This window comes from Schistocerca gregaria, chromosome 8 (genome assembly GCF_023897955.1).
Source record: "Schistocerca gregaria isolate iqSchGreg1 chromosome 8, iqSchGreg1.2, whole genome shotgun sequence".
In the NCBI taxonomy this organism is placed as follows: Eukaryota; Metazoa; Arthropoda; class Insecta; order Orthoptera; family Acrididae; genus Schistocerca; species Schistocerca gregaria.
This window is the reverse complement of record NC_064927.1, coordinates 152586654-152609531: the sequence shown is the minus strand read 5'-3', so window position 1 is coordinate 152609531 and position 22878 is coordinate 152586654. Positions and strand designations below refer to the sequence as shown.

The window sequence follows — 22878 nt, the reverse complement described above, 5'->3', positions numbered from 1 at the left end:
CATTCCATGCAGTTTGTTTTTCCTTGGAACATGGCTTCTACCAGAAGGACAACGCAATGTGCCACACAGTTCACGGTGTAGGGTATGGATCAAAGAGCACCAGGAGGGCTTTGTGCCTCAGATCTGAGTTGAGAGAGTTGCCCAAGAGCCATCTTCTGGTAAACACCTATGTTAAAGCGCACTGACCAAATTTGTACCAAAATGAATAAATTTGCATCTTTGATCAGTTCTAGTGTCATTGACAAAAAGTGACTACAATACTGAGTATTTTGTGAAAGTTTGAGCTGTGTGTGTGCTTTATTTTAGAAGATATTCGTGTGTGAAAATTTCATATTGTACACAAACTGTGTGTGGTGTGTTGGTGCAGCTTGCGAGACATTATGATGAGCACTTCTTTAGAAGAAGCCCAATGAATGACTGAATGTGTTAGCTTGCAAGTAGTCATGAATCAATAACTGATTAGAATGTTTAAAATATTGTGCTGGACTAAATATCTTCTGGCTGCTTTTGGGTATCAACTTGTTATACAGGCAGTCAGTAACATTGCATAATTGATGCTGGCATGTTAGATATGGACTTGATAGCCATTTTCTGTGCTTTAAAGCCAATAACCAAACTTGAGGGAAATTTTAGACATTTTTTCAAACAAGTCATGCAAGAATACCAAACACTCAATAGTTTAACTAACTTTCAGCTACTGCCCATGGACTGGAGTTACCTTATTTACTCGAATCTAAGCCGCACTTTTTTTCCGGCTTTTGTAATCCAGAAAACTGCATGTGACTTAAAATTGAGTGCAAAGTAAGCGGAAAGTTCTGAAATATGTTGGTAGGTGCTGCCACAACTAACTTCTGCGTCGAATGTATGTAGCGCTATACAGGCATGCTCAAGGGCTGGAAGATGAGCTTTTTTCTCAGCCCCGAGTTTGGACCACTGCATTTTCATACATTATCCAATGAAATAAATACAAATTCCGTATTGTTCATCTTCGAATGTAGCAGCATTTCAATGTACTACGAAAATCTGACTGGCAAGACTGTTTGGGATGTTTGTCAATATGACCAACTCTACGTTCTGATTTTTTCCCTACTTGTGAGAAGAGGTGGTTACTAATAGGAACTGTTATGAATTGTGAATCTCATGCAGTATTCTCTTCACCATAAGAATAATACGAATATAAACATTTTGCCATGTATTCTTTCGTGTTTGTTGCTATCTCGTTAAAATCCTGTCTGCCTAATAAACTACGAAACTAGAGTGAGACAACAGCTAACAAGGAACAATATACATGTCATGTCATGTTTATATTCATATTATTCTTATGCCTAGTAGTGATAAAGTCAGAAATGGAAGCACGGCAATTGACAAGATTTTTAAATCTAAGACGACTCTAATTTCTGCGCAAATGTAATGTACAGAGGCGCCTGCAAAGATTTTCAAACGGAGAAAATTTTTCACTAAACTCTTGTTCAGAACATCATCTATCAAACACAGTCTGTTATTTGGTCCTTGTTGATCATTATCAAAGAAAGCAGCAGTGTAAGTAACAACAAATAGCAGTCTCTTGCCATTGTTTTGCGAATGAGATGATCCCTCTTTTTTTTTTTTTTTTTTAACTGTTAGCGGAGGTAGCGTGCACAAAAGCAAGCCATACTGCGAGCAGCGACAGGCCACAAACACTCATTATTAGAATGCGTCAAACAAATAGTGACACAGTACAGTAATGCATTTTCTGCTTAAAGTGACATACACACCTATAACAAAGAGAACGGCACTTAGATCAAAGAAAAATAAGCAATCAATTCAAACCAGACGAAGCACGTGGAAAAGAAAGGGTACCCATATAAATACGGACGGAGCACCTGATGCATAGCAATGGCTACCTGGTAAAGCTTAACTGCTAAGCTTGTGACTCAAACCAAACTACTGTAGCTGTATCGTCATTCATTCGACCTAAATTGTCTCTCATATTACAATGCACCAACTTTGTTTCAATCTGTAGGTGCGGCCTAAAACTTTTCTTCGCCCTTTAATTTCGAGTCTCAAATTTCAGGCCCGGCTTAGATTCGGGAAATTTTTTTTCCTTGATTTCGAGTCTCATTTTTCAGATGCGACTTAGATTTGAGTGCGGCTTAGATTCGAGTAAATACGGTATGCAGCCTTTGCAGGGTGGGTATTTAGTCGAATTTTCGTCAGTGGCGCTTTTGTCGGCTAAACCAGTATCTACCATTGCAGGGGCAGACAACCTGGAAGCTTTCTTCAGAGATAATGGAAGAAACACACACACACACACACACACACACACACACACACACACACACACACAGAGAGAGAGAGAGAGAGAGAGAGAGAGAGAGAGAGAGAGAGAGAGAGAGAGAGAGCTGCATTGTTAGATTGCAGAGCCAAAGCAACTCAACTGAAGTTTTGTCAAGAGTGTTGGGCAACAGGAGAAATGAGACTAGCTGGAGGAAGGGTTGGCGAAGGGTGGCTGCGAGACAGAGACAGCAGACACATTGGACATGTGCGCAACACTAGTGCGTCTGGCAGCACGCGTAAGAATTTTTGTACTGCATATAATGACTTGGAGTGGGAAGGGCGAGAGCATAACATAGTCAGCCCAGGACAATGTAGCCATGCGCGTGCTGGTGTGTGTGTGTGTGTGTGTGTGTGTGTGTGTGTGTGTGTGTGGGAGGGGGGGGGGGGCGTGCCTTTTTCTATTATCTCTGAAGAGGGATAACTTGAAAGCTAACAACATTCTCAGTCTAGTTTATAAGCCTGTCAATGTCACGATGCCTAATTATACAGTGGGGTGTGTCCTTTACTCTTTCCATCAAAGACTTTTCTTACCAGAATTGAAAGAAATCAGACCAATCATTCCAAGAAAGAATTATCCACCAAGTCAACATTACCACTAAAAATTGGCAAACATGTCTCAGTCAAAACAATGTAAATTCTCTCTCTAACAATGCCTGCTAGGATAAACAAGAAAATGGTGGTTTAGAATGGAGCCTTCTTAATACCTTAAAAATATTTGAACGGAGGCTTCTGAAATATTCACCAAACCATTCTATCCATGTATCTTCAGGCAGTTGAAAAAATTTATTACTTCACACTCACAGGTCTTTGATGCAAAACCTTTGACTTTTAATCTCATCTTTACTTTAGGGTGGAAGGTAAAGTCTCGTGAGATAATATCAAGACTAAAGGGACATTATTCAAGACCTTGGAAGGTGTGGCTACCAAAATTAGGAAGATAAATCTTTCCACTACCAATCCTCAATCTCGAAGCACTTTATTTTAACTAGCACTGTCTCCTTAAGGCAGTCATTGCTTAATGTCGCTCCTCTCACAGGAAAGTCACGTGATCACTGGACAGTAATAAAATTAAATTACGGCCTGCTGCAAGTACTCATGATGAAAACCACTATCAAACTTGTCACCACTTAAACGGTAGAAGTCACTGACTACAGAAACTATATTGCCATTCACTTTCCTGTTCCACTAGGAACTGAAACAAGTTAAAAACAACTATCTACATTCTCCATACAAGCCCTAATTTCTCTAATTTTCTTTTCATGGTACTTACACAAAATGTACACTGCTAGCAGTACAACTGTTTAGTAGTTAGTAGATACTCATCTTGGTATAAACAATGACAGTCCATTGCATGAGACCGTAGTTTTAAACAATACAAAATTGTTAACCATGGGCTGTGATCAGAACTTTGAACCAGAGTGCTGTCCACTTGTGAGGCCCAGTTAATGCAAAATTCTGAAGAGCACTGCGAGGCCGGAGGCTGCTCGCTAGTTAATAAATTTTTCAAAAATGAAAAATGACATGCCAGTGTAAATACCTAATAAAAATGGCTTTGGCTAAGAACTGATTTAAAATGAATAGAATACATGTACTAGCAACTTTGCAAAGTAAGTGTCAAGTACTTTTTATATGACAATGTGAGCATTGAGATAACCTATGTGATCAAAAGTATCTGGGCACCACCAAAAACATATATTTTTCATATTAGGTGCACTGTACTCCCACTTACTGCCAGGTACTCCATATCAGCGACCTCCGTAGTCATTAGACATCATGAGAGAGCAGAATGGTGCACTCCGCAGAACTCATGGACTTCGAACATGGTCAGATGATTGGACATCACTTGTGTCGTACGTTTATATGCGAGATTTCCACACTCCTAAACATTCCTAAGTCCACTGTTTCCAATGTGATAGTGAAGTGGAAATGTGAAGGGACACGTACAGGATAGAAGCGTACAGGGCAACCTCATCTGTTGACTGACAGATACCGCTGACAATTGAAGAGGGCCCCGTAATGTGTAATAGGCAGACATCTAACAAGGGACCCTCCCCATCACATCCACCTCAGATTTAGTTATAAGTTGGCACAGTGGATAGGCCTTGAAAAACTGAACACCGATCAATCGAGAAAACAGGAAGAAGTTTTGTGGAACCGTGAAAAAAAATTAGTAAAAATACAAACTGAGTAGTCCATGCGCAAGATAAGCAACATCAAGGAGAATGTGAGCTCAGGAGCACCGTAGTCTCTTGGTTAGCGTGAGGAGCTGCGGAACGAGAGGTCTTGGGTTCAAGACTTCCCTCGACTGAAAATTTTACTTCCTTTATTTTCGCAAAGTTACGATCTGTCCATTCGTTCATTGACATCTCTGTTCACTGCAATAAGTTTAGTGTCTGTGTTTTGCGACCGCACCGCAAAACCATGCGATTAGTAGACGAAAGGATGTGCCTCTCGAATGGGAACCGAAAACATTTGATCGCAAGGTCATAGGTCAACCGATTCCTCCACGGGAAAACACGTCTGATGTATTCTATACGACACTGATGATGGCACGTGCGTCACATGACAGGAATATATTGTCGACCCACCTAACTTGAACACTTAGTGAATGGGTAAAAAGATTCTTCTACCTTGCCCGATTTAGGTTTTCTTGTGAATGTGATAATCATTCCCAAAAAAGTGATGAAAACATAAGAGTTTGTCACATAAACTGAAAATAAAAAATTAAACTTTTCACTCGAGGGAAGACTTGAACCTAGGACCTCTCGTGCCGTAGCTGCTCTCGCTAACCACGGGACCACGGCGTTGCTTGACTCCCAGTGTCCTTGATGTTGCGTATCCTTGCATGGACTACTCAGTTTGTATATTTTACTAATTTTTTTCATAGTTCCACACAACTACTTCCTGTTTTCTCGATTAATCTGTGTTCAGTTTTTCAAGGCCTCTCCACTGTGCCAACGTATAATTAAATCTGAGGGGGATGCGATGGGGAGGTTCCCTTTTAAGCAGACCATAATACATGAATTCCAAACTGAATCAGGATCCACTGCAAGTACGATGACAAGTTAGGTAGGATGTGTTAAAATTTGTATTTCATGGTCGAGTGGCTGCTCATAAGCCACACATCATGCTGGTAAATGCCAAACGATGCCTCACTTGGTGTAAGGAGCATAAACATTGGACGACTGAACAGCAGAAAAATGTTGGTGGAATGAGGGATCATGATACACAATGTGGCGACCTAATGGCAGGGTGTTGGTAGGGCACATGCCCGCTCATCATCATCTGCCAGTGTGTGTAGTGCCAACAGTAAAATTTGGTGGCGATGGTGTTATAGTGTGGTCATGTTTTTCGTGGAGGGGACTAGCACCCTTTGTTGTTTTGAATGGCACCATCACAGCACAGACCTACAATGATGTTCTAAGCACCTTCTTCCTTCCCACTGTTGAAGAGCAGTTCGTGGATGGCGATTGTATTTTTCAACACGATTGAGCACCTGTTTGTAATGCACGGCCTGTGGCGGAGTGGTTACACGACAATAACATGCATTTAATGGACTGGCCTGCACCGAGTCCTGAGCTGAATCCTATACAACACAGACCGACATTGATACCTCTCCTCAGTGCAGCACTCCATGAAGAATGGGCTGCCATTCTCCAAGAAACTTCCAGCACCTGACTAAACATATACCTGAATGAGATTTTCACTCTGCAGTGGAGTGTGCGCCTGATATGAAACTTCCTGGCAGATTAAAACTGTGTGCCCGACCGAGAGTCGAACCTTTGCATTTCGCGGGCAAGTGCTCTACCATCTGAGCTACCGAAGCACGACTCACGCCTGGCACTCACAGCTTTACTTCTGCCAGTATCTCCTCTCCTACCATCCAAACTTTACAGAAGCTATCCTTAATCTGCCAGGAAGTTTCATATCAGCACACACTCCGCTGTAGAGTGAAAATCTCATTCTGGAAACATCCCCCAGGCTGTGGCTAAGCCATGTCTCCGCAGTATCCTTTCTTTCAGGAGTGCTAGTTCTGCAAGGTTCACAGGAGAGCTTCTGTAAAGTTTGGAAGGTAGGAGATGAGATCCTGGCAGAAGTAAAGCTGTGAGTACCGGGCGTGAGTCGTGCTTCAGTAGCTGAGATGGTAGTGCACTTGCCCGCGAAAGGCACAGGCACAGGTCCCGAGTTCGAGTCTCAGTCAGGCACACAGTTTTAATCTGCCAGGAAGTAAACATATACCTGTCAGAGTGTAGCTGTCATAAAGACAAAGGCTGGGCCAACACCATATTGAATTCCAGCATTACTGATGGAGGGCACTACGAACTTTTACGTCATTTTCAGCCAGGTGTCTGGATATTTTTTATCACATAGTGTACAAGAGGGGGGGGGGGGGGGGGGGGCATAGTAGTCTTAAAATGGAGAACTAATCTATTCCAGTACAAAGTCTGCTTCAACATAGCAATATCACAAGATAGGAGTCCCGGGAATCGTTCAAAGAAACACAACTAAAAACTTGTTGGGCTTACAAGAGGCAATGCTACTTGTAACCGATATTTTTGCACATGTGTCCCAAGAAATAGTATCAGGCACAAGTTTAAATCAACAACATTCCTCATGAGAAAAATTATTTTTAATATGCAAGATTAGGTGTGATCCACATCTCATATGACTTCCAATCAGTTCACTTACCACCCAATAACTCAATGAAATATTTTGTCATCTAATCTGTCTTGTACATCAATCAATTAAGAAGATTTTCACTGTCCCTACATCGCAGGATGTTTGTAAGATAGTTTAGACTTCACTAGCCCTTTTTCTGTCCCACTCTTCTCTAATTGGCTGCAACAATTTGTTTCCTCCTGTAGGTTATTAGTAACTAATATGGCTTACAAGCTTTGGCAATAGTGTTTCCACCTACACTGATGGTAAAAATGGTGTCACCAAGAACTATTTGAAACAGTTAATGCAGAACAGGGAATCAGCGATCATAAAGCAGTTACTGCATCGATGATTTCAGCCTTAAATAGAAATATTAAAAAAGGTAGGGAGATTTTTGTTTAGCAAAAGTGACAAAAAGCAGATTACAGAGCACCTGACAGCTCAACACAAAAGCTTTGTCTCAAGTACAGATAGTGTTGAGGATCAGTGGACAAAGTTCAAAACCATCGTACAATATGCGTTAGATGAGTATGTGCCAAGCAAGACCGTAAGAGATGGAAAAGAGCCACCATGGTACAACAACCAAGTTAGAAAACTGCTGCGGAAGCAAAGGGAACTTCACAGCAAATATAAACATAGCCAAAGCCTTGCAGACAAACAAAAATCACGCGAAGCGAATTGTAGTGTGAGGAGGGCTATGCGAGAGATGTTCAATGAATTCGAAAGTAAAGTTCTATGTACTGACTTGGCAGAAAATTTTAAGAAATTTTGTTTTTATATCAAAGCGGTAGGTGGATCAAAACAAAATGTCCAGACACTGTGACCAAAATGGTACTGAAACAGAGGATGACCGAATAAAGGCCGAAATACTAAATGTCTTTTTCCAAAGCTGTTTTACAGAGGACTGCACTGTAGTTCCTTCTCTAGATTGTCGCACAGATGACAAAATGGTAGATATCGAAATAGACGACAGAGGGATAGAGAAACAATTAAAATCGCTCAAAAGAGGAAAGGCCGCTGGACCTGATGGGATACAAGTTCGATTTTACACAGAGTACGCGAAGTAACTTGCGCCCCTTCTTGCAGCGGTATACCATATGTCTCTAGAAGAGCATAGCGTTCCAAAGGATTGGAAAAGGGCACAGGTCATCCCCGTTTTCAAGAAGGGACGTCGAACAGATGTGCAGAACTATAGACCAATATCTCTAACGTCAATCAGTTGTAGAATTTTGGAACACGTATTATGTTCGAGTATAATGACTTTTCTGGAGACTAGAAATCTACTCTGTAGGAATCAGCATGGGTTTAGAAAAAGACGATTGTGTGAAACCCAGCTCGCGCTATTCGTCCACGAGACTCAGAGGGCCACAGACAAGGGTTCACAGGTAGATGCTGTGTTTCTTGACTTCCGCAAGGCGTTCGATACAGTTCCCCCCGTCGTTTAATGAACAACGTAAGAGCGAATGGACTATCAGACCAATTGTGGGACTGGATTGAGGAGTTCCTAGATAACAGAACGCAGCATGTCATTCTCAATGGAGAGAAGTCTTCCGAAGTAAGAGTGATTTCAGGTGTGCCGCAGGGGAGTGTCATAGGACCGTTGCTATTTACAATATACATAAATGACCCGGTGGATGACATCGGAAGTTCACTGAGGCTTTTTGCAGATGATGTTGTGGTGTATCGAGAGGTTGTAACAATGGAAAATTGTACTGAAATGCAGGAGGATCTGTAGCGTATTGACACATGCTGCAGGGAATGGCAATTGAATCTCAATGTAGACAAGTAATGTGTTGCCAATATATAGAAAGATAGATCCCTTATCATTTAGCTACAAAATAGCAGGTCAGCAACTGGTAGCAGTTAATTCCATAAATTATCTGGGAGTACGCATTAGGAGTGATTTAAAATGGAATGATCATATAAAGTTGATCGTCGGTAAAGCAGATACCAGACTGAAATTCATTGAAAGAATCCTAAGGGAATGCAATTCGAAAACAAATGAAGTAGGTTACAGTACGCTTGTTTGCCCACTGCTTGAATACTGCCGCAGGGGAGTGTCATAGGACCGTTGCTATTTACAATATACATAAATGACCCGGTGGATGACATCGGAAGTTCACTGAGGCTTTTTGCAGATGATGTTGTGGTGTATCGAGAGGTTGTAACAATGGAAAATTGTACTGAAATGCAGGAGGATCTGTAGCGTATTGACACATGCTGCAGGGAATGGCAATTGAATCTCAATGTAGACAAGTAATGTGTTGCCAATATATAGAAAGATAGATCCCTTATCATTTAGCTACAAAATAGCAGGTCAGCAACTGGTAGCAGTTAATTCCATAAATTATCTGGGAGTACGCATTAGGAGTGATTTAAAATGGAATGATCATATAAAGTTGATCGTCGGTAAAGCAGATACCAGACTGAAATTCATTGAAAGAATCCTAAGGGAATGCAATTCGAAAACAAATGAAGTAGGTTACAGTACGCTTGTTTGCCCACTGCTTGAATACTGCTCAGCAGTTTGGGACCCGTACCAGATAGGGTTGATAGAAGAGATAGAGAAGATCCAACGGAGAGCAGCATGCTTCATTACAGGATCTTTTAGTAATCGCGAAAGCGTTACAGAGATGATAGATAAACTCCAGTGGAAGACTCTGCAGGAGAGACGCTCAGTAGCTCGGTACGGGCTTTTGTTAAAGTTTCGAGAACATACCTTCACCGAAGAGTCAAGCAGTATATTGCTCCCTCCTACGTATGTCTCGCGAAGAGAACATGAGGGTAAAATCAGAGAGATTAGAGGCCACACAGAAGCATATCGACAATCCTTCTTTCCACGAACAATACGAGACTGGAATAGAAGGGAGTACTGATAGAGGTACTCAGGGTACCCTCCGCCACACACGTGGCTTGCGGAGTATGGATGTAGATGTAGATGTAGAAGGAGTTGAGCAACATAAATAAAAGTTGGTGGGCATGTTTCTGCATCTGACAGATGATTTCCATTCAAATTTCGCACCAATCGCAGAAGAGTGGAGCTACTACCACCACTATGAGGATGCAAATCAGGTTTGCTTTAAATACACACTGTAACAGTCATTAGTTTTATTGGTACAGGGAGGGTGTTTTAGTCAAGAAGTTCTTTAAGGTAAAAAAGACGGCATTATCAACCCCTCATTAAGTTTGAACAAGTTTGTGTAATAGGGCTATGAGAAGCTGGATGTTCCTTCTGCAATACTGCAGAAAGACTTGGCAGGAATGTAGTCACTTACATGATTGCTGGCAGGAGTGGTCATGGGAAGATATGGTCTCAAGAAGACAGTGCTCTGAACAGCCACACGGTACTAACAAGATGAAAGATCGTCATTTTCGACGTATGGCTGTGATGCACTGTACTATGTCTACTGCAGCAATTTGAACAGCAGTTGGCACCAAATAGATACAATGAACTGTTACAAATGGATTACTTTGATGACAATTGCGAGCCAGACACCCTGTAGCGTACATTCCACTAACCCCAAACCATCGCCATTTGAGACATCAGTGGATTTAAGTGAGAGATCAAAAGAATGGTTCTGTCTCAGCACCAGTGATGGCCATTTTTTGGTTAGGAGGAGACCAGTTGAGGGCTTGCAACCAACTTTTATGTATGCTAGTCTCATTGGGCCTACACCTGGAGTTACAGCCTAGGGCACGATTTCATATGACAGCACGTGCACTCTCTTAGTTATTGTATGCACCATGAATACACATTTGTACATCAATCTGATGATTCGACCTGCTGTGCTGCCATTCATGAACAACATTCCTGGGGGTGTTTTCCAACTGAACAACGCTCACATCCATACCGCTATAGTAACTTAACATTCTTTACAGGGTGTTGACAGAGCCTTGGCCTGCTCAACACCAGATCTGTCTCTAATTAAGCACATAAGGATCATCATTGGACAACAACTTCAGAATCAATCACAAACAGCATTAACCCTCCTTGTATTGACCAACAAGTGCAACAGGCATGGACGTTTACATGCTTGTACTCAACATTCTAGCAGTTACGCCGGTTATTAATGTACCAGCATTTAACATTTGCAATGGCTTATCCGGCACTTACATTAACCTATTATCTTGAATTAAGCACATAAATATTTTACCTAGACAAATATATTCATTACTCTACATTAATTATCTTTTAGTGTAGAACTTTTTTTTTTTTTTTTGTCAATGTATTTGGTTTTGGACTTGATCTGCTACTTTAGCTTTTCTCCCTCACTCTTGCAACCTTTTGTAGATAACTCATCCAATGTAGCATTTTATCCACAGCTGAAAGCAACAATGCTAAAATTAATCTATTTAATCTCATCAGTTTTATTCTGTTTTCGAAGCATGTCTCATCACGATGACCACCTTGCACAAGCTAACTCAGAGCTATGAGTTAGGTGTAATCCCTATGCAGGAATCTGGAAAAAAAGTAAGTGGTAAAGTTTAATGTTCAAAGAGAAACGAGGTACCAGACATTAAATAGTCTAATGCCTAGGGGTCTTCTATGGTTTCATTTAGGGAGAAAAATATTGATTATTATGAAAACATTGTTAGTTTGGGAATCGTGGCACCTGTCTGCCTTCCGTGTAGATATCACTCCTAAGAGCTATTATGAATAGCTACTCAAGCTGGTGCCACTAATGTGTACTTCGAACAACTGTTCAGCATCATGCTCAGCTTCATCTTACAGCTGCTGTTAGGCATGTCAACATGGGGTGCCTTACTGATGGCGAAGGGCATGGCTAACATTGCAGTGATGCCAGCTGAGTCTATCAACAGATCAGGTTTCATTAGGCACGGCCTGAACTTTATTAGGTGTGGGAAGGGGAGGCTGGCAAAGCTTATTGGTGACAATGTATTGTGCACTGGTGGGCTCACTCATGGAAACATTACTGTAGTTGTTGGGCTTAGAGCTGCACCTTTTTTAGATTGAAGTCAGCTGTTAAGTATCCCTGTTTAAAGAAAGTCCCCTAACAAAGGAATCACCTTCAGAAGTGGCCAAGTATCCAAATAGAGAAGGAATTAGCATTTTTCATCAAAATATATGAGGTATTACAGATAAAGTTAGTGAATTGCTTATAGATGTTGACTCTGGCATTACTGATAATATCAGATCATCACTTAAATAATTTGACAATTCAGAGGCTTCCTTTACCAGAATACAGAGTAGCTGCCTATTTTTTAAAGATTCTTTGCAGAGAGTGGGAGTGTCTGCCGTGAACATGAAAAACAGTATTGCATTTGAATCCGTAGACGTATTACGGAACTGCACTGAACAGGTATTTGAATGTTGTGCAGGGCAGTTGAATTTAGTGAAACTAAACTTTTAACTGTTGTTGTTTATAAGTCACCTAACTGTGACATCAGAGAATTTCTGCTCAAGCTCAAAGGGTTCTTGGCTCACTTTACAGGAAGTACCAAAAATTAGTTATATGTAGTGACTTCAATATTAATTTTGTGTGAGATTGTACAAAGGAAAGGATGTTGGAAGATCTCCTAAATTCATATACTCTGACGCAGACTATTTTTTACAACCATGGTGCAGGGCAACAGTAGCGCAGATATGAAAATATTTTTAATCATTCTTCATTACTAAATGGGCATTTTGTTAGTAAAAGGGTGACTGGCTTTCAGACTATAATGCACAAATTTTAACTCTAAAAGGCTTTTTTACTCAAACAAATGTTACATGTAATTACCAACTATGTAGAAAAGTTAATCCAATGATAACAGACAGTTTTTTAAACCTTGTTAAGGAACAAGAGTGGCTGGGTGTTTACAGTGCCGATAACATAGATTACAAATATAATGCTTTCCTTAACACATTTCTCATGTTCTTTGAAAGCTGCTTTCCATTACAACATTCTAAACAGGGTACTAACAGCAAAAGGCAGCCTGGGTCACTGACTAGTGGGATAAGGGTATCATGTAGAAGTAGGAATTATATCAAAATGTTAGAAATAGTCACAATCGAGCAACAGAAGACCATTACAACAGTACTGTAAGGTGCTTAAAAATGTTATCAGGAAGGTAAAGAGTATGTGGTATGCAAATAGAATAGCTAATTCACATGATAAAATCAAAATCACTTGGTCAGTTTTGAAAGAATTGTCTGGTCAGCAGCACAAGGTGGACGATATGAAGTAAATTCATAGTAAAAATATTTCTGTTACTGGTAAGTCAGATATATGTACAGTATTTAACAGTCACTTTCTGAGCATTGCTGCTGAATTAAATAAAAACTTAGTTTCTATTGGGGATCATATAACTCTCTTGGAAAATGCCTTCCGAGATTGATGCCTGAAATACTCCTCTATAATACTGACGAGGAGGAGACTGAAGCACTGAAACTAAGTACTCTGGTGGTTATGATGGAGTACCCAGCAGAATATTAAAGTACTGTACTGCACATGTTAGCCCAGTACTTAGCCATATTTGTAACTTTTCCTTTAAGAATGGTCAGTTTTTTGAATGATTAAAATACTCCGTAGTAAAGCCACTTTATAAAAAGGCAGAAAGGAACAATGTAGACTATTCTAGGCCTATTTCTATGGCATCACTGTTTGCTAAAGTTATTGAAAAGGCTGTGTATGTAAGGATAATCTACCATTTTATTTCAAATAATTTACTATCAAAAGTACAGTTCAATTTTAGAAGTTGTTTAACAACTGAAAATACTATATATTTCTTTTCTCTGTGATGTACTTGATGGATAAACAAAAGGTTTCAAATGCTAGGCATCATTTTGGATTTAACAAAGGCGTTTGTGTTGATCACAAAATACTGCTCCTAAAGTTGGACCATCACGGAATATGGGGTGTAGCTCACAAATGGTTCACATCTTTCTTAAACAACAGACAGCAAAAGTCATTATTCACAAGGTTAAGAATGGCTATGATGTGGTGTCTGAGTGGGGCACGGTTAAATGTGGGGTGCCCCAGGGATCAGTGCTGGGCCACTCCAGTTCCTTATTTATATAACTGATATGCCCTCCATTATTACAGGCAATTCTAAAATATTTCTGTTTGTTGACGAGTCTAGTTTGGTACTAAAGAATGTTGTGTGAAACATTGGCTCTGTTTCAAATAGTACAGTTCATGACATAAGTTCATGGCTTGTAGAAAATAAACTTACACTAAATGGCAGTAAGACTCAGTTGTTACAGTTTCTAACAAGCAATTCAACAAAACCTGACGTAAATTTCAGGGAATGGGTATATGATTAGTGAAACGGAACAGTTCAAATCTGTAAGTGTTCAGATAGATCATAAACTTTCATGGAAAGCCCACATTCAGGATTTTGCTCGAAGACTTAACACTGCCATTTTTACTATCCGAACGGTACATAAAGTAAGTGATAGTTCGACACGAAAAGTAGTCTACTTTGCTTATTTTCATTTACTTATGGCGGACAGAATTATACTTTGGGATAACTCTTACCATGTTCAAAGTATATTTCAGGTTCAGAAACAGGCAGTTCAGGCAGTAAATGGTGTAAGTTCGCCAACTTCTTGTCGACCTCTGCTCATTAGTCTGAGTATTCTAACATTGTCCTCCCAATACATACATTCTTTACTGTCATTTCTTGTTAATAATGCCACCTTATTCCCAAGACTTAGCAGCTTTCACTCAGTTAATAGTAAGCAGAAATCCAATCTGCATTTGGATTGCACTGTCTGGACTTTTGTACAGAAAGGTGTACTGCTGCAGCCATTTTCAATAAGCTACCACAAGCATTCAAGAATCTTAGTGGTAACACAAGCGCTTTCAAAACGAAATTTAAGGTTTTCCTCATGGGTCACTCCTATTCTGTCAAGGAGTTCCTTGAAAAATTAAAGTGATTCTCATGTTATATTTTTGATTGTGTTTACATGAACAGAAAAAGTCGTGTAAAATAAAACAAAACAAAATAAAAATGTTGGCGTCACACACACACACACACACACACACACACACACACACACACACACACACGTTGCGGTTGCTAGTGAAACCAAGAACAAGTTACACTATGGAGCAATGAAATTGGCAGCTGGAAAACCAACTCCTGTTCTCACACCAGACCTCAATCATTGGAAATCTTAATTGTTCAGACCTTCACAGGTGTCCCGAGGCAAACATAGCAAAATTTGTTATCTAAGAATGCTGCCTGCTAGATCTACATCTACATAAATACTCTGCAAACCACCATTAGGTACCTCATTCTACTACTGGTCATTTACTTTCCTGTTCTAATTTCAAATGAAGTGAGGGAAAAACTACTGCCTAGATGCTTCCATATGTGCTGTGACTTCTCTTCATGCCTTTGCAGTCCTTGACACAATACGTATGCTGGTACAACACAATTTCTCTGTAGCTTATCACAAATGCCAGTTCTCTAAACTTTCTCAATAGTGTTTCATGAACAGATCATTGTCTTCCCTCCAAGGATGGTACAATACTGGATCTACTAATTACAATGTGTCTTCCACAGTTGCATCTAATTTATCTGGCAACCAAAGATTACACAATTCTTACAATTACATGGTGGCTCATCAAGAAATCAATCTTGTAATGTAAGGCACTACATATTTTTGCTGTGTAAGATACTTGCCCAGATTGTAAAATTCCAATACACAGTGACAAATGTCCTCCAAAAATGTTGAATTCAGTGATACTTTCTTTCCACATACTTTGGCACATATACTCTGTATTGTTTGGAGTAGAACAGCTTTTTGAGTTTGTGATGTTGAAAAGATTAGTTTCTTATGTGACTGTCTTTAAGGTTGCAAAGAAATGTATAGGGCTCCCTTTGTTTTCCTCTGTATGTCTTAACAAGGACATCATAAGAAGCAATCACGAATAACAATATAAGCGATGAAAATCGAAGCTTTCTCAGTGAACAAACAACACTCCATTCAGTGAATACACAAATGACTGATCAGAAATCCATGCTGATGGCCACATGCTGTGCCACATAAATCTTGTCAATGGTAAGAGACATTCTCATTTAGCTGACAGTTTTCTTGCTCTATAGTTTACTATGCTCGTTCAGTGTGACAATATACAGGGTGACCAAAATAAGAGGAAACAAAGAGCTCTAAAATGCATACCTTAAAAGCTGTGGGCTTGTTCAGTAGAAGAGATGTGTTTCACAGTAGCGAAGATTAACAAGTGATTATAGCTTCTAAGATATGCGTTTTAGAGCCCATGTTTACTACACTTTTTTCCTCAGTTTTGGTCTGAAATTGAGAAAGTTTGTTGGTGGAGTTCTGGTTCAGTTTGTGTATAGGGCGAGGTGCCCATCTTTTGCACCTCAAATTATTTTTGACACACTAAAGGCATTTGTAATCTGTTTTCATCTAGATGTACAATGACGATGGATGCGCGCGGGAAGTGGTTGGGGCAATGCTTTCTCACAATTTCATTTAAAAAAAATTTCACGATATAGGCATCATCTTTGTTTCTTCAAATGGAGCTATGTATCTGCCAGAATAGCAGGAAGTCAACAAATAAAAACACACTGAATATAGGGATTTGTGTGTTGTTGTTACAGCTGCTGAATGGTATGTCACCTAGAAGTTTTCCACCATTTTCCAAGAACTTGCACTGCCTAGACAAGAGATGTTATTTTTGTAATACTCTTAATGTTATTTTTATAATACTCTTAACTGAAACCTGCATTGTAAAGACATAATTATATCATCAGTTGTGAGTCACTATTTGGAAAAGTTAACTGATATGCAGTGGAACCATTGTCTACATGTATCAGGTTTATTACAAGGAACACAATAATTCATTTACAGTGTGTTGCTTGAAAACATCCACATAAACAACTAGTAATGCATAAATCATTTTTAGGAATAGAATCCCATTTACTAGTGAAGTAATTAATTTATGATGGATATCATGAAAACTCATCAAGAGTTGAACTGTATGCAGAATGATTTCCAGGTAGATACTCTCCAATTCAACCAACCTTCCTAATACCAGCAACTTAGTAAGACTGCAACTCTTGTGCCATGAAAATGCATATGAAAGAGTATGAGTGAGGAGTTTTTATGATGGCACTGTTATATAAACATTATCGGACTTCTTTCTGTGTTAGTTCAGGGCGAAACCTCGAACTTTTGAGGATTTCCACCATCGCCATAGTCAGGAGCAACTCACTGCCAAAATCGTTACAGTGGCCTTATATAGTCCAAAGACAGCTTCTCAGTGGTCAATAGTCATGACACGCTGTTGCAGATGATGTCAATGCCTGCATTGGTGGTGCCACTGCTTCCACCATAGCATAAATATTGTGATGGACATACATGGCTCTTCTCTGCACTGAGAGATCATACCCACACATTGCTAAATTTATGTCTGCTGGTTTTCTCACAAATTTCTGCAACCTCTTTAATTAAAGTGTCACAGTATGTGGGAGCCTGGGACAAAATTTGTTTTGACAAACATTATTTTATGTTTGTTTGTGAGGCTGTGCTCAACAACTGCAGATTTCTCTAGTTCACAATTTTTAATATGCCACTGATATTCAGCACAGTGGTTGGAAATGGTGTGGATGAACTGACAAAAGTAATTGCTTCCACATTTACAAGGGATGTTGTAAATTCTAAGAATCCTGAGTCCAAGACTGTCCTTAACAGAACATAACATCTGCTTTGTCTTCTTAGGAGGTCGGAATATAGATCTGATATCTCTTCTTCCCAGGGCTCTGCCTATTTTACTGGGTGTAAAGCAACAGAAGGGATGGATGTAATCGGTGACTCATCATGCGAGTGTTCAACACGTTCACGTTTCCTTTTCTTGAAGAATGCTGATATAATTTCACGTGAGCCACAGCCATTCTTTAGGAACACATACTTCAGGTGATTCTTCAGGTTTTGGCGGCGCAAAGACTGTTCCATTAAGTTTCGGGTGTGCAGCTGCAAGAAATCTTCTTCTTCTTCTAATATTTTGGCTGTATATCGTTCAGCCATCTTCAGAGTGAGCCGCAAGACTGCTGCCCCAATGCTCGCTTCGTCCCTTTATACTGTTGTACCGCGCGACTGCGCATGTGGCCACAGATGCAAATGCATCAGAGACGTGCATAATGCGTGAGTTGTATCTATGACTCTGCAGTTGATCTTTGTTGGCATATCGATATATCATTGTGACGATGTCTATGAGAAGTTTATTACAGCAAGTGCCGGATTCCAGGATTTATCAAGATTGAAACCACTATCTCTATTAATTAAGTTCGTCGTCAAGTGAATTTCAATTGCTTCCTTTACTATCGAGTCCCAAAAGGACGATGTAGTTGCCAAAATTTCAACGTTGTCATACAACATGGTGTGACCATTATCAATACAATGCTCTCCCACTGCCGACTTGTTAGGTTGTAAAAGTCGTGTGTACCTCTGGTGTTCTGTACATCTTTCTTGGACAGTACGAGTTGTTTGTCCGATGTAAGAAAGGCCACATTCACATGGAATTTTGAAAACTCTAGATTTTTCGGAGCAGCAAATCATCATTGACAGAGCCCACGAGTGCATTAGGAACAGTTTTGCTCTGTATACTAGTGTATTTAAAGCCACTCTCTTCTGGACTGTGCACTCAGATATATATCAGTGAGGGTTAGCTTGTGGTACACTGAGTGGCCAAAATGTCCATCCAACTCTTTGTATCAGAACATCTAAAAACGTCGGCCTTCCCTCTTTCTCTGTCTTGATGGTGAACTGGATGTTTGGGTGCATGCTATTCGTATGTTCCTGGAAGTGCTGGGAGTTTCTACGCCATGAAGCCAGACCATAAATATGTCATCAATAATAAAATGATTGATGAAGATGAGCTGAATTTAATGTACGTGCCTCAAAATGTTCCACAAAAAAGTTGGCCACTGCTGGAGAAAACAGAAGACCCATAGTTATTCCGGCCATCGTTTCATAAAATTTACTGCCCCACAATTAGTAGGTGATTGTCATAACAACTTTATTGTTTCAGGAGGAAAATGCTCTGCCAACAGTTTCAATGTGTTCTACACAGGAAGTTTTGTAAATAATGAAACCACATCCATGCTGACTAAAATATTATTTGGGCCAATGCTAATCTGTTTAATTTTCTCAATGAACATGTGAGAGTTTTTGATGTTATGTCCACGACTGCCAACTATTTGAGTCATTGACTTATTTAAATACTTGACCAGCTGGTAGTTCAAAAAACCAAAGGCGCTAACAATTGGCCTCGATGGAATACCATTCCTTGTGGACTTTTAGGTTATCTGTACAGCCTAGGAGGTCTTATGAGCCATGCTCTGAGATTTTTGATGACATCCTCAAACATACTAGAATTTTTCAGGAGCTGCACAGTTTTTCTGTTGTATGACAGAATTGGGTTCTATTTCAGGCATTTGTACATATGAAGGAATACTGCTGCCAACGAAACTGCTGAAGAAGCAGTTCTTCCAGTAAATCTACATATCGATTTCCATCAAATATAAAGAGAGGTTGGCATCAGCCGAAGAAACATTCTGTGTATCCTTCATTGATATTAATACTCTGTATTTCCCTACAGCAAGAGCTACATGTCAGTGATTTTCAAATCTGATTTTGAATACCGTTAGCTGGTTGTCCAGTAAGACAATAAGTATTCTTGACTGGTTGACACAAAAGAAGAAAAGGTAAATTTTAGAAGCACTAATTACAGGTCAACAGGAAACACACTGGCTTTGTCAAACGTTTAATCAAGACGGCAGAATGTGAATGTGTGATATGGCACAATAAGACAGCACATGATCAGTCCTCATTTTATTGATGGTACATTGAACAGGGAAAACTAACAAACATTTTTTGATAAATACTTTGTCGTCGTTAGAAAATGTAAGTTAGAGAGCTCATCAAATGATGATGATCCAACATGACTGATGTTCTGCCCGTAATTCTTTCAGTAGCAAGAGATTCTTTAGACTGCTTATTTCCAAACTAGAGGGTGTGATGAGGCAATCCTATTCAGAGATATCCAGCATGATTTTCTGACTGACCTATTACCTCCAGCCTCATGTAAAGCATGTGGCCTACAAGGAGATACCAACTGCTGAGGAAGAAAGGATTAGATTTTAATATCCTGTCGACTGTGTGGTCATTAGAGTCAGAGCACAAGTTCGGATTATGAAAGGATGGGGAAGGAACTTACTTGCGCCCGTTTCAGGGAAATCATCCTGGCATTTTCCTGGAGCAATTTACGGAGATTACGGAAAACCAGCCCAATGAGGATTTGAATCTATGTCCTCCCGAACGCAAGTCATGTCTGCTAAGCACTGTGTCAGCTTGTTAGGCTTAATGACTGTGGAGGACATGAGAGAGTGAATTACTGCTGCATTTAGCAATTACTCCACATATGCTGACAGCTGGGAGTTCTTCAATGGTTGCAGTGTTGTGCGAAGTGTCATGATGCAAATAGTTCTCACTTTGAATGTACTCCCTAGAAAATTTAGGAACAGAAATATGAGAGCACATCATAATGTCTTCAGTGTTTTTGTTCAGAACGTTTGATTTCCTTTTTTTCATGAATTATTTCAATGTATGTCTTGCTGGTGCTGTGCAAACGATGTAACACATGTAAAAAAAAATGGAAGAAATAATTTAATTTTCATTCAAAATAATAAATTTATCCCACATACACTAATAATTTTGCCACTGACAAATATGCCAATGATTTTTTTGTTAGATCAGGTCTGCTACTCAGATGGCAAAAAACACAATACCACTAAAAAAATTAAATTTGATTGTTAATGAAACTGCAACAATGCATTGCTGTTTGTTTCATGAGCCTTGTGTTACAGTTTGTCTATGAGAAAACAGATCGCAAATGTCTAAGTGAGACAGGAAAAACACACATTTTATTGTTATATAATTGGATAGATAAAGAAAACCTATTTGCCAAGCAGCAACAAGAGAAAATACACATAAAAGTTATAGAAATGCAGAAGCTTTCAGAGCCAGTGGCCCCTTCTTCTGGTAAAAGGGTTCAAGGAAAAGGAAGAGGGATAAAAGAAATGAACTAGCGAGATTGAAGATATGGGGAAGTTAACGGAATAGTCCCCCAGAACCCAGGGGAGACTAACTGTAAGGGATAAGAAGGAAAGACAGATTTATTGGGGGCTGCATTGGGCAAGATTTAAAAACCAGTGACCTTGAAGGTAAAAGACAGGGTAATAAGGAAAACTGTGATTGCTGACAAAATATTGTGCAAGAATTAATTTGAGCTTTTCTTTATGTGTGGATGACATGATAAAGAAAACCAAAATGGACTGTACAAAAGGAATAGTTACTCAAGAGAAATTTTGAGCCCAAAGAAATAAACACGATTTAAACAAGGTGGGTGGCAAGAACTCAGCACATGATGCAATGCCAGTTCCCACCTGTGGATTTTTGATAAACTGGTGTTGGAGGGGGGTGGTATTAACAATGGCAGATGGGTGAAACAGGCAATGAGGTCACAATTGTCATGTTGTAGAGCATACTCTGCAATGGGATATCATGCATTGCCACTATAAACTGTCTGTCTAAATCCATTCATTCTAAATGTTAATTTACTGTTAGTCAAACCAATGTAAAAGGCCAAAAAGTGTTCACATAACAGCTGGTTACGACATGCTGTTCCTTTGATGGTATACGTTTAGCCAGTTAAGTGACTGTTATAGGTGGCGGCGGTGGGAGAGTGCATATGGCAAATCTTACAGCAGGGACAGTCGCAGAGGCAGGCACAACAGAGTATGGAAATGGGTGCAGAACGACTACACGATCTGACAAAATGGAGCTGATTTCAGGGTATGATTTTAGGAAGTCGGTGATGGGCCAGGAAAGCTGTTTTTGAACTAGGCTGGTGAAATAAGTATGTCTAGTGCAAGGCTGAGGTGAGAATAGTGGTGTATTGCTGTAAAGGGTCTTCATCTGAACAAATAATTTTTCCCCTGGTACTAAAGCAGCATGGGAGGGAATGTCCGAGATGGAAAGCATGGCAACTGTCAAAATGTAAGTGTAATTGTTTGTTTGCAGGTTTCATGTGAAAAGAAGTAGTTAGCTGACCATCAGTGAGCATGAGGTCAACATCAAGGGAACTGGCATGAATTCTGAATAGAACCATGTGTAACTTAGCAATGGGAGAATTTATTTATAGATTCCAAAATTTAATGTGTCAATCTCACCTTGAGTCCATATGGCATACATGTCATCAATGTATTTAAACCACATTAGAGGCTTAAGGCTTATGGACCCGTGTAAAGGCTGGCACAGAAAGGAGCCATCCTGGTTTCTATGACCAAGACCCTGATCTGTTTGAGTGTCTGCCACTGAAAGTTAAAGTATTCAGTTGTGTAAGAAGAGCAGGAAAATGACAGGTTTGGAATCATGTGAGTACTGGTTGAGGTTATGTTCAGCAGCAGGCATGCCATATACACAGGGTATTTTAATACAGAGGGAGGTAGCATCAATGATAAAAAGAAAGTTGTATGGTGGGAGTGGGACGGGCACAGATTTTAGACAATCTAAGGAATGACTGGTGTCTTTGATATAGTAGAGGAGTCTTTGTACTATAGGCTGCAGATGCTGATCAACCAAGGGAGATACATGTTCGGAGGGTGCTTTGAAACCAGCAACTATGGGGCAACCAGGGTGACTGGTTTAATAACTATTTTTTCTTCGGAATGAAACAACAGGCAGTGCCATACCATTTTCAACTAGTCAAAAAACAGCGATTAGAATATCTTTTACTTACAACAAAAGAAAAATCTGCACCAATACTAATATCAACAGGAAATAGCATTTCAGTGACAAACAATAAATGTCAAAAGTATGAAATGTTGTTTCATATATGCCTCATTAAAGTATTGAGAAAGACTATA

The 22878-nt window shown here is 39.7% G+C and overlaps 1 protein-coding gene across 1 annotated transcript in view; it reads right to left on the bottom strand.

The window, feature by feature from the left end:
* LOC126284994 (myb-binding protein 1A) overlaps window positions 1-22878 on the bottom strand; it is a 90753-nt gene that overhangs the window by 15072 nt on the left and 52803 nt on the right. The window lies entirely within an intron of this gene.